General features: G+C 55.2%; 1 long non-coding RNA gene across 1 annotated transcript in view; it reads left to right on the top strand.

Moving 5' to 3' along the window:
- Positions 1-12535, top strand: part of LOC146401158 (uncharacterized) — a 53116-nt gene extending 40581 nt beyond the window's left edge. Inside the window, exon 3 of the long non-coding RNA XR_014809552.1 lies at positions 7863-12535. This is a non-coding gene — a long non-coding RNA (uncharacterized LOC146401158). The remainder of the gene's footprint in view (positions 1-7862) is intronic.
- The last annotated feature ends 436 nt before the right edge of the window (positions 12536-12971 follow it).

Raw genomic sequence — 12971 nt, 5'->3', positions numbered from 1 at the left:
CGTCAGCTGCACCACGTGCATCTTCCCTGCCTCTGGGCTGCTCTTCCACCTTGGTGTGGGATGACTCGGGGAGCCGGCTCGTTCTTGGGCGTGTGCAAACCTGGAAATGCTGCGGAGGTCATGCCGCGTCCCGGGCAGCCCTGGACCAGTGGGGCTGGGAGCCAGGGGATCAGCCGCTCTCCCACGGTCTTGGGGTGGAAGTGCATGCTGCGGGGCTCCTCAGTGGGTTCCAGTGGGACCGAGCCCCATCTGTCCAAAGCACTTATCCGCTCAGTAGCACACCTTCGGGCTGGCTTCCCCCCCTCCCAGGCGCTTCATTTTTGTTTCTGGAGATCGATTATCTTCCAAAACAAACTACCTGCACAAAGACGCTTGTCTCAGGCTCTGCTTCTTGGAGGGATTCAGACTAAGACCATGTCCACCCCCCATCTTTTATCAATATTTTTCTCACCTTTAAGGACCAGTTCACCTGTCCCCGATGGCTCATACACCGCTGTCTCCCGGTCAGAGTCACTTACTCTCTCACTTGTGCTTCCGCAGAGCGTGGTGATACTGTCACGGCAGTGGTCACCTCTGTCTGGTCGTATGGTTCTCTGGCTGACTGTCTCCCCAGCCAGAATAGTGTTCTCGAGGACAGGGACAGTCTTTTCATTTAAGGAGCGCCTCCCCCACCCCCCACCACCCCAACCCGGCCCTGGAGGGTTTTGGATGGTGCTGAGCACAGTCAGTGTCTGCTGAGTTTAGTCGCACGTCAGCGTCCCGTCCGATGGCCGTCGGAGTCCCACCGTAATACTCTCAGCGCCTCGGACTCAGACGAGCGGCCCTCCTTCCTGTTATCTCCGAGGCGTCCTCTTTTCGCTCTTTTCAACCCAGATGCCGCTGGTTGTGGCCATTCAGTAGAGCCAGGCCAGCTTTATGGGCCTGCAGCCTTGAAGTGGCCCAGGGCCCTGTGTTCCGATGGTTAATAAAGCCTTAAGGTGCAATGCGAGGCTGTTGCCGTCCTGAAATTCTTCATCGTTGTATCTCTGAAGTCGGGTTTGGGGAATGAAGTCGAAGGGGCCGTGGAGGAGGAATGTGAGCAAAGGGGACATAGGGTGTCCACCCTCTCTCGCCCCAGAGCCATCACGGTGCCTGGGAGCACAGAACCTGGAGGGCCCACCACGCACGGGGGTCCAGGCGAGCGAGGCAAGTGTGCAGGCCAGGGAGGGGAAGGGTGAGTAAGGGAGTGTGTGTGTGTGTGTGTGTGTGTGTGTGTGTGTGTGTGGCCACGCTTCCCCCTGGAACCAGGATGGGCCTCAGAGGCAGAAAGGCAGTGATGCTTTAACAGGCACCAATGGCCAAGGGCCCTGCCGTGTCCTTTCTCACTGATTAGCCAGCGCCTTAGGCTGGACATGATGACATGGAACGAAGGGAAGGAGGAGCTGGGCGGCCACAGCTCCTTCCCTGGGCTCTTCCCTACCTGTCGGAAATCGGAAATCGGAGGTTGGAAATCGTTGGTCAAGTGCGCAGTGTCAAGAGGTGAAGAAACAGTATGATTAGTTTTATTTAGTGTTTCTGCTGTTTAGATAAGAATAAAATATGAATGCTCATAGGAGCTACGAAATACAAATTTGATAATTTCAGTGATTCTGATACAAGTCGAGTATTCTTATATTTGCATTTTATTTTTATTTTTATTTTTTGTTTTTTAGGGCTGCACCCAAAGCATATGGAGGTTCCTAGGTTAAGGGTCCAATTGGAGCTACAGCTGCTGGCCTACAGCACAGCCACAGCCACGCCGGATGCTTAACCCAAGGAGCGAGGTCAGGGATCGAACCCGAGACCTCATGGTGTTCCTAGTTGGATTTGTTTCCGCTGTGCCACGATGGGAACTCCTATGTTTGCATTTAAAATGTTCCTCACACAAAGTAAAGGTGAATCAGGAGATTGAAGTACATTCATATGCAAAGAGAAATGTTAATTCGGGAGTTCCTCGCTGTGGCTCAGCAGGTTAAGAGCCTGACATAGTGTCCATGAAGATGCAGATTCGGTTCCTGAGCTTGCTCAGTGGGTTAAGGACCTGGTGTTGCTGCAAGTTGCTGTGTAGGTCACAGATAGGTCTTGGATCCTGTGTTGCTGTGGCTGTGGTATAGGCCAGCAGCTATAACTCCAATTCAATCCCTAGCCTGGGAACTTCCATATGCTGCAGGTGCAGCCATAGAAAGGAAAAAAATTAATTCAAATAGTAATGAAAAATAAAGGACTGTGCTAAGAAAATATTGTGCTATGAGCCAAACTTGAGGTGTGTATGTGTGCAAGCTCATAAAATAAAATACTGGGGTAGGAGTTCCCTTTGTGGCTCAGTGGTTAATGAATCTGACTAGGAACCATGAGGTTGTGGGTTCGATCCCTGGCCTCGCTCAGTGGGTTAAGGATCTGGTGTTGCTGCGAGCTGTGGTGTAGGTCGCAGACATGGCTTGGGTCCCGAGTGGCTGTGGCTCTGGCACAGGCTGAAGCAACAGCTCCAATTTGACCCCTAGCCTGGGAACCTCCATATGCCGTGGGAGCAGCCCTGGAAAAGACCAAAAAAAAAAAAAAGCAAAAACAGACAAACAAAAAGCTGGGATAAAGAAGCAGAATCTGTAAGGTGAGCTGCTTCTCTCCCTGGTTAGAAGGTGCTGAGCTTTGGGAAAATGAAGATAAAAGCCATTGTCCCTGCCCTAGGACTTGACAGGTTGGCAGGGATTCAGACAAGCAATCAGAGAAGAGGTGGCGGAGCGCTGAGCATCCAGCTGCACAGGGGGCCGGGACCAAGGGGGCGGGCGTCTCAGTGGGAGTCCAGACAGCATCTCCTTCCACCCTGACCCCCGGTTACCTTCTACCATGGGATCCAGAACCACAGAGATGAACCGGATTCAGGGATGTTTTCTTAACTCTGAGGCCAGTCCCTGGGTTTGTGGACATTTCAATTGCCCAGTTCACGTCCAACCACCACGGTGAGGTAGTGAGCAAGGCGGCCAAGAAGGAGAGGTCCAGGCGAGACGGTGGTCCCGACACAGCCCCTCCCAGGACGGTGACATTGTGTCCAGTACAGGTGGAAAAAAAAGCCTCAGGGCCCCTGGTGCCTTGTGTGTTCTTCTTATTCATCAGGACACTGCTTACTTTTTTTACTTTTATATTTTTGCCTTTTCTTGACTTGCTCTCACGGCATATGGAGGTTCCCAGGCTAGGGGTTGAATTGCAGCTGCAGCCGCCGGCCTACGCCACAGCCACAGCAACGCTGGATCCTTAACTCACTGAGTGAGGCCAGGGATCGAACCCACAACCTCATGGTTCCTAGTCGGATTCGTTAACCACTGCGCCACGACGGGACCTTCAGGACATTATTTACTTCTGCGTTATAAATTTCACAGCTGAAAAGTGGAAGTCTTTGTGTATTGCTTGTGTGGATGTGGTATCTCCCTGTGCTCCGATGTTTTACGAAGGTGTCCTTGTTCCCCTCCGTGCTTCATATTTCTTTGCTACAAGAGACTTCATCGCTTTTGCCCTGGAAGGAAAGACTTAATGAACAAGCCCCTTCTCGGGTGGTTCTGGGGCCCCCGGAGGATGACACCTGTCAATGACTGTCATCCAGAGAGACCCCTGCACCTGTCCTGCATTGTAGCTGCTGCTCAGTGTCATCTCTGTTTGTATATTAATCGGAGACTTTCCTGGGTGTGGCTTTGTGCCTGCCCTCCCCCCCCCAGTCTCCCTGGGATGCAGCAAAGCACCTGGTATGTGGGAGGAGCGCAGTCGGATGGGTTGGTTGAATGCGTGAGCTAATACTCTCTCATTGCTCCCACGCCCTTCATTTTTTTATTTGTTAATTGAAAAAAAATTTTTTGGTCTCACCCACAACATGCAGAAGTTCCCAGTCAGGGATCAAATGCGAGTCACAGTAGTGACCTGAGCCACAGCAGTGACAATGCCAGGGCCTTAACACACTAGGCCACCAGGGAACTCCTTCCAAGCCTTTTAAATTATGGTCTTTGCTGCCTTTTCTCTTTGCTTTATTTCATTAATTTATTTTAATTAATTAATTAATTATTTTATTTATTTGCTTTTTAGGTCCACACCTGCAGCATAGGGAGGTTCCCAGCCTAGGGGTCCAATTGGAGCTACAGCTGCCGGCCTACACCACAGCCACAGCATCACGGGATCCGAGCCTCATCTGCGACCTACACCACAGCTCACGGCAACCCCAGATCCTTAACCCACTGCGCGAGGCCAGGGATCAAAGCACATCTTCATGGATACTCGTCAGGTTCCTTACCACTGAGCCGCAGCGGGAACGCCTCTCTTTGCTTTATTTACCTGTCCTTTCCTGACACAGTTGAATACAGTATTTAAGGTAGACGACACATGTGTACCCCCCATCTCCCCACACCTACACCCCCAAGCGGACTTTATGTGGCCCAGCGGAACCCGATGAAAAGATTGAGCTGGGACCTTCTTCCTTGTCAGGACAGCTCCCCGGCGCCTGGCAGAAGATGGATTTGCTTCGTCCCAGCCCTTGCGCGTTGTAGCACGAAGGGCTCTCCTGGTGGGGTCTGGTTTCAGAGCACACCTGGAGGCCTGGTGACAGCCCGGGCTCCCGAGTGGGTTAGGGAAGGAACTTCCTTGTTATACAGCTGAAATTAAAGGACGTGTTTTTGCATGTTGTTTAACGGCAGCAGCTGAGGCAAAGCTTGGTCAGCGCAGAACTTTCTACACCACGGTCTTCAGCTTCGCTGAGTGGATTACTGTGGCGGCCTGGTGTTGGTTTTCGGCGTTGAAAAGGAACGAACAGACTTGGGAAAGATCAAAGTCACGCCCTTTACCTTCCTCTGGGTTAAAATCTTTCCATGTGAAGGGAATTTGGGTCATTTCTGCTCTTTGACCTGCTTCTGAGGGTCCCCATTCCAGCCGGGACACCCGGATCCAGCAGTGCCGCGGGCTGGGCAGTGGCCGAGCGGCCTGCCTGGAGCAGCTGGATATGTCCTCGTGGGACCTGACCGTTTTCCTTCCTTCCTTCCTTCCTTCCTTCCTTTCTTTCCTTCTTTCTTTCTTTCCTGGTGTTTTTAGGGCTGCACCTGTGGCATATGCAGGTTCCCAGGCCAGGGTTGAATCAGGCCTACACCACAGCCACAGCAACACGGGATCTGAGCCACGTCTGCGACCTACACCACAGCTCACGGCAATGCCCGATCCTCCACCCACTGAGCAAGGCCAGGGATCGAACCTGCGTCCTCATGGGTGCTAGTCGGGTTCGTTTCCACTGAGCCCCGATGGGAACTCCTGAGCACAGTTTTTCATAGGCTTGCCTTGTGCAATACAGGAAACAGAAATCTCTCAACACAGACCATTACAGAGGCAGCTCTGAGTCTCAAAAGCAAGTTGGGAACTAGGCTGTAGGGCAGGATAAAAAAAGGGCTAAATAGAAGATGCTAGCTGCGAAGCTAAAGCCTGAGAAGCAGACCCTCCTGCCCCCTGAAGTGGTAGCTGGTCTAGGACCTCACGCCAGGCGTCGGATGCGCTGTGTGGAAGCCAACCACCACTTGTAGCGTGGCCTCTATGCTTCTAAGGCTGGCACAGGGATTACTTTAACTTTTTTTTAGGCATTTAGATCTTATAAAGTATTTTTTATATAATTTTTTAAAATTTTTTATTTATTTCTTTCATTTATAGCGATTTTTATTTTTTCCATTATAGCTGGTTTACAGTGTTCTATCAATTTTCTACTGTCAATTTTTTTCAAACGGCCAGGTGACCCAGTTACACATACCTGTATACATTCCTTTTTCCTCACATTGTCAGGCTCCATTGTAAGTGACTGGACAGAGTTCCCAGTGCTGCACAGCAGGATCTCATTGCGTATCCTTTCCTAAGGCGCTGGTTTGCACCCATGAACCCCAAGCTCCCCAACCACCCCACTCCCTCCCCCTCCCCCTCGGCAACCACGAGTCTGTCCTCCAGTGATACAGTCAGCTTTCGATTCGTTATTCTTAATCCCTAACACTGTGTTCAAGCGACCTTTACTCTGGTGAGGGGACGCCCGCTCCCGACTTGAAATCAAGAGCGTGGTGTTCAAAGAGCGCGCAGCCGGCTGGAGCTGGGCAAGCTCTCCTTGCTCTCCGTGCAGCGCCCCAGGGCTTGCAGCCCTGCGCCCGTGTCACCCCCATTCTCCTCTTCTGTGCGCCGGGCACCTTCTCATCCCTCCAGACCCAGCTCCGAGATCAGCTTCTTTAAGATGCTTCCGTGCCTCTCTGCTTAAGTATCTGGTGTGTGTGCTTCCCAGCGGTCCGTGTGTGAGTGTGGATCTCCATGAGGAGGTGGTGTCCTCTCTTCCAGACGAGGAAGCTGGGGCTTCTAGATGTTCAGTGATCCTGTACAGGACCCCAGCTAGGAGGGGGTCGAGCTGGGACTGAGAAACTGAGCCAGTGGGTCGCAGGTCCCTGGCGCCTTGGTGGGCTAAGGATCTGGCATTGTCACTGCCGTGGCTCGGATTTGATCCCTGCCCTGGAACTTCTGATGGGTGCCTCATACACGTTTACTACTGATGCAACGAAGGTATTTCCTTCGGCATCTTAAGAAAGAGGATTAAGGGAGTTCCCGTCGTGGCGCAGTGGTTAACGAATCCGACTAGGAACCATGAGGTTGCGGGTTCGGTCCCTGCCCTTGCTCAGTGGGTTAATGATCCGGCGTTGCCGTGAGCTGTGGTGTAGGTTGCAGACGCGGCTCGGATCCCGTGTTGCTGTGGCTCTGGCGTAGGCTGGTGGCTACAGCTCCGATTCAACCCCTAGCCTGGGAACCTCCATATGCCGCGGGAGCGGCCCAAGAAATAGCAACAACAACAACAAAAAAGACAAAAAGACAAAAAAAAAAAAAAAAAAGGATTAACAGCAAACACTCTGTAAACTCATCACAATGTAGCTATTGCTACAAAGTACAAGCAGTAGACCGATGGCCTCTTGGGGTCTGGAAAGGGAGGAGGAAACGAAGAATCTCTGAGCGTTTCCATCTCTGTCAAAGGTGACATTGCCAACACTCTGGCTGCTGCAAAATCTCTTCCTCCCTGGGGAGGAGAGGTTTCACCAGCCTCTGATGTAATCGCCTAACGCACCCCTCAGATGACTTGAGTTCCAGGCCTTTCCGTCCCTTTCTCTTGGTCTGGTGGCTCAGACAAACAACTGGCTGTTCATTTGGTTTCGTTAGAACCGAGCTGCTGGGGAGAGGGAGGGTGGGCCGTATGCTGGACCAGAAGATGGCAGTCCCTGGAAGACCTCGTCTTTTGCTCGAAGCGTTAGGCATTGGCTCCCTGGTTTGTAAACCAGTTCCCTGGTGGACGTGGTTGGCACGAATTCTCCAGCCCCAGCTCACGTCTGGGTGAGCCAGACTTGGCTGCGCTTCTGCATGAGAAAGGCCTTCGTTAAGACGGAGCCCACGATCGTCCTACCGGGTGCCGTGGGATTGCGGCCGGATCTGCGGGCTCCCCTCTGCTCCTTGGGGTGCGCATCTGAGCAGACGTCCCGCTGAAACAGCCTCCTTCACGGTAGCGTCTTAGATGTGAAGGAATCTTTGCAGTCATCTAGTCCAATCTCGTTCTGCCATTAAGCTCCCACAAGTGCTCATCTAGCCTGGCACTGAACCTACTTCCTCCAAGCTGACTCATTTTTGCTTCGCTCTAGTGGCTGAAATTTGCTTTTCCTTTTACATTAAGGGGGCATTTTTGGGCCTCTCAGCTCATTTCTCTAGAGCTACGCAGAATCTGCATGAAAACCCTTTGAATATTAGATTGGCAGCGATTATATAGAACATGTAAACGTTTTTTAAATGACGGATTGTCTTCTCTTTAACCATTTAAGGACGGTTTACTTGGAGACAAGAACTCGATTGGGCAGCTTTGCATTGCAGGCCGATCGTCTGGCCGGGACAAGAACGGAGCTGATGCCGAGCGTCCTTAACTGTTCATTACGTGGCGACTGTCCAGCGCCGGGAAGGTCTGGAGATTTTGCAGAGTTAACAAGTTAGCCTGTGACAGCTTCAGGGCCGCCGGCAAAGGGTATGAGACTTGGGGATGAGAGTCAGAGGACAGTTTAATGCTTGTAGTGATGGCAGTAGCCAGGGTGTCATCGTGTTCTTGTGCCGGGCCCCCAAGCCCCAGCCCACAGGGTGGGCAGAGAGGGCCAGGGGGGCCCTCTGCACGCAGTGGAGCAAGACACAGGACAGCAGCCGGGTGTAGGAAACCCCAGCTTTTTATAATGGGCTCTACACTACCTGCAACCTTAGCCTGGGGACAGACCACCTCTGGTACTAGACGGCAAACAAGCCAGCCCTGTGCTCCAGCGGGAGACGCCCCCTCTGTCTTCGAAGGCCGGTCTCTGTGCAGACATCCTTGGAAGGACAAGCGGGAGCGAGGGCAGTCCCTGCCTCTGCCTGCGACACCAGCAGAGACAGAACAGACCCACGGAGGGTCGCCTCCCAGGAGCAGCTTCCTTTGACGTCACCCCTGGCACACGAATCTCCAGCTTATCTGCCAGCTGTGCCCATGTCCTCCACCTCGCACCAAACCGAAAGCTCAGGCCGAACGATACGGGGGCAAGGATGGAGGTGCGAGGTGGTCAGGGCCTGTGTTTTCCCGCCGAGTTTTGTTCAGAGCCTCCTTCCCCGCGTTCTTTTCACACGGGTCCAGGAGACACTGCCTTCCTCACAGGCTCCCCGGTGCGGCCGAGGTTGCCCAGGGCTCAGTGGAGAGGAAGGCTGAGCATCGCGGGTGGGGGGGCTTCAGAAGGCGTCATGGGGAGGTGCCAGGTCCGCCAGCATTTTGCTTCCGGCGGTGTGTTAAAGACAACGGGCAAGAAGGATGCTGCTTTCCCTGAAGGGCCTGCGGATGGGGCTCTGAGGACCATTTCACGTCAGTACTGAATCTGCATCCAGGGCTCGCTGCCCCAAAGCTCCACGCATCCGCTCTACTCCTGGTTTTTTGTTAGCCATCCTCTTTTCAGATGGAGACCCTGAGGCCGGCCCCGCAGGGCTCTCTGCATTCCAAGGTCGCAGAGACCTGGGACAGCCTGGGCTGGCGAAGGCCTCCCGACCAGGCCCTGTAAGCCTCTCTCGGGAGCGGGGCGGGAGCTCATGAGATTAACACTGCAGGGGCCCAGCCGTGAGACCTGGAGCAGCTCAATCGCCAGGCACGCTGGTGAATAACAGGAATCTCTATCATCCTTTCCGTCAGAAAGCATTTATTTTAAACCCCTTGGCGAGCTCACGGGGTGAGCTGGCCTGTCACACACCATCACATGGCATGGAAACTGGCAATTAAATTTAGCAACCCACCTCGGCAAATCCAGGCCAGCCTGGGAGGAGCCAGGAGTCTTCACTCCCAAATCAGGAGGTTTCCAGAGAAAGGGAAGCAGGGCTCGGTGGGTTACGCTGAATTAGGAGCACCTGTTCCCATCGATAATCTGGCGGCCCTCAAGTGCGGCAGCGGGGCTCAGAGGATGCCCGTTCTGCACACGACCCGGGGGAGGGCGGAGGCCCCGTCGCGGAGCCACGCTCGGGAACGGGGAGATGCCTGGTTTGTTGTCTGCTCCAAGGACAGCTTGTTTGTTTACTGACTCTGGGGGCAGAGACACACGACGTGAACCCAAGAAGAAGTGTCATTTTCCTACATGCCCTGAACGGGGCACTGACTTAGCTGCCCTGGGCACCCTGAGTGGATTTCTGTGATGGCAGGCAGGGAGGTGGGCAGACCCCGCGTGGGTTTTACTGGTTTACAGGGCGCAGTCAGAACTATGGCCTGGGTTCACCGGCACAGCCCTGCCTGCCATCCAGGAAGCTTTGCTGTTATAAAGTTCTGCTTTCTGGAAGGCCCCTTGGGTTGAAAAGGAGCAGAAGTGGAATTTGTGTGTGTGTGTCTGGATCCGGTGGCGTGCGTCTGGATGTCTAAGCCAGAGGAGACGGTCATCCTTTTAGCTAAAAACGCAGCCCGAGTCCTGTGTCTGGTGTGGCCAGGAGAGGGGCTGTTGGGGAGGTCAGAGGACGAGGCCTCGCCCCAGTGGGGCCCTCACCGCACCTTTCCCGACCCTGGACCAGCCTGGAGAACTACACCTGCCCCACCTGCAAGGGCTTGTCCTACCGGCAGCCTGCAGGTGCCGCCGTGGGCGGGGATGGCAGGACCCCCTCCCCGGGAGAAAGGTGACGGATCCTACTCTCTCCCTAACAGTGCAGGTGAAGCGCTCCCCTGTTCCGGTGCAGATGCACCTGCGGGAGCCTCTGCACACCCACCTTACGACCAAGGGAACAAGAGTCCCAGTGTGGGAAACTGGGCCCTCGGGGAGGAAAAGCCCGGCCGAAAGCGGGGCTCCCCCCGCAGTGGATGGGAGGGCGTGGCTCTTTGAGCCTCTGAGTGAGCCCCCGGTGAGTTGCCAGCACCAGGCAGTGATGGCAGGAGGCAGCCCAGCCCTGCGAGCCGGGCTCTCTGAGGTGCCCGGGTTCAGATCGGGCAGGATGGTGCCCGAAGCCCGCGTCCCCACCTGACTTGCCCAACGTGGCTCTTCCTCCCTCCTTCCTCCCTTCCGCCCTCATCGTCGCACGTGGGCCGAATGCGAGACGCCTCAGCCCGTAGGTGTTCCTGCTGAGGAGGCAACCGGTCCCCTGGAAGCAGTAGGAACAGGGCACGGGGCCTCGAATCCACCGCCAGCCGGACCCGCTGTGCCGGTGCTCATGGATTCTCAGTGCCTGGGTTTCTCTCTGTATGATGGGCTACAAGCCCCTCTGCCTCCTTCACGGGGACGGACCCAGGGACCAACGAGACTGTGTGAGGCCACGCCTCGCAGAAGGGCGGATGGGGATGCTGGCCCTGCCTGCCCTGCGCACACCTGTCAGGGCCTCCCATGATGCCCTAGTCATGTCTCCCTCGTCCTGTAAAGCAGGTTGTATCCCAAGAAAGGCCCTGGCTCAAGGTCCCACAAGGTCGGGAGCCTTGGCTGAGGCTAAACAGAGAGCAGCTGAGTTCCTGGCTGTGCTCAGCCCTCCAGCCCTGGGGACCTCTGTCTGCTGTGGTACCTGGAAGCCCAGCCCTGGGGCAGGAAGCAACTCCTGCTTCTCCAGGTGGTGGGGAACCTGTCACACCGCCTCCCCCCCCCCCCCCGTGCAGGGGTTGAGTCCAGCTCTGTTGGCCTCTGTCCCACCTCTGACCCTGGCCTGGTACAGCCCTCTCCTTGCTGACCGAGGGCACGGGGCAGTCTGGCAAGGGCAGAGCTGGAGTTCACAGTGGGGGCTCAGAGGTGGCGGGCTGGCCTGGCAAGTGCCAGTTTTACAGCCTAATTAAAGTGTATCCATTCAGCAGTTCCCTGCTGACTCAGTGGGTTGCAGATCTGATACTGTCACTGCCATGGGTCAGGTTGCTGCTGTGCTGTGGATTCGATCCCTGGCCTGGGAACTACTGCATGCTGTGCGTTCGCCCCCCGCCACCCCCCATGTATCCATTCTGTCCAACTTGAATTCAATTCCTTTGCATACGGGGCACCTAAAACGGCAATGTCAGGACAGAACAATGACACCAGAAAGCAGAAACATCTCTGAGGTCTGGATGACAGTGACAGCCAAGATCACTTGGCCATTCCCGTGCCCTGGACGGCCGCCGTCTGTTCTCTGCAGACTACATCCCCCCAGCTCCCTTGCTGGCTGGCACCCAGCTGGGTTCAGCCGGAGGAGCCAATGAGGAGAAATCAGAGGCTGGAGGGAGGGAAAACCAGGCGTCCTCTCCCCCAGCTCTGAGCAGGTCCGGGCCCTGGCAGGGCTCCTCCCTGGTCCATCTCCTCCTGGCTGCCCGGAGCCGGGGCTGACAGCCTTCCCTTCCCAAACCTGGGTGTGGGGGGACTTTCGGCTGCAACTTCTATCCAGGATTGGCTTTTCCGCTCTCCCAGCATCTCTGAAACCAGTCCCCACGTTGCATCTCCTCCATGAAACGCCCCGGAATGATGCTGTTTTCCTAACTGGTGGCTGGACAGAGCCTCTGATGCACTGGAAACCCAGGGAGGCCCCGGGGACGCCTGGGGTCCCCCTCCCTGTGCTGGGTGTCAAGTATGAAGGAGAGAGGTGGGTCTTCTTGTTTCTTCTGTCCGTCTGCCTCCCGGGACTTTGAGGAGGAGCCCTGGGCTGGGCAACTGACGTCCTTTGAAGGGAAACCAGGCCCCTCACCCGTCGCCTGGCAGGACCGGACGCCGCCCGTATTTACACGGTGATGCCGACAGCCTGGCTGTCTCATGCTGGAGCCCAGCAGCTGCTTCCCCGACGCCCAGACCAACCCTCGCAACAGCCGCTTGGCGGTCAGCGGGGCCCTCCCTGCCCGTGGCCCTTTGACTCAGGCATCATTGACAGGGCCTTGAACCAGCACTGCCTGCCGCCCGCCCAGCTCACGGGAAGGCTCAGGTCCAGCCGCACGGCACCTGCAGGGATTTGGATGCGAGAAAATGTTCTTTTAACTGTATTTTTCGTTGTAGTAAAAGACATTACATATGATGTATCATCCTCACCGTTTTAAGTATAGAGTTTACTGACATGAAACACATTTGCGTTATGCAGCCCGCCAGCCGGCCATCCCTCCAGCCCTCCCTCCATCCCTCCCTCCCCAGAAGTCTTTCCTCTCCGACTGAATCTCTGCCCTCCTTACATCCTGACACCCCTGCCCCGCCCCTGACAACGCCATCCACCTTCTGTCTCCGTAGATCTGACTCTCTAGCTGGGGGCCCTCATACAGGTGGAAGCAGGCGGTGTTTGTCCTTCATGTCCACTCATTTCACGGAGCAGAGTGACTTCAAGGGTCACCCCTGCGTCAGAACAGCCTTCCTTTTGAGGCTGAATCCTATTCCGTTGTACATGTGGCCGCATCTTGTCTGTCTGCATCCGCCGATGGGCACTGCTTCCTGTTTGAATAGTGCTGCTCTGAACACGAGCGCACACATATCTGT

This window comes from Sus scrofa, chromosome 7, assembly GCF_054392235.1.
Source record: "Sus scrofa isolate SSC_HxYL_T2T_F1_AM1 chromosome 7, Sscrofa_HxYL_maternal_Yorkshire_Landrace_v2.0, whole genome shotgun sequence".
Taxonomy (NCBI): Eukaryota; Metazoa; Chordata; class Mammalia; order Artiodactyla; family Suidae; genus Sus; species Sus scrofa.
This window is presented reverse-complemented; position numbering and strand designations above follow the sequence as displayed.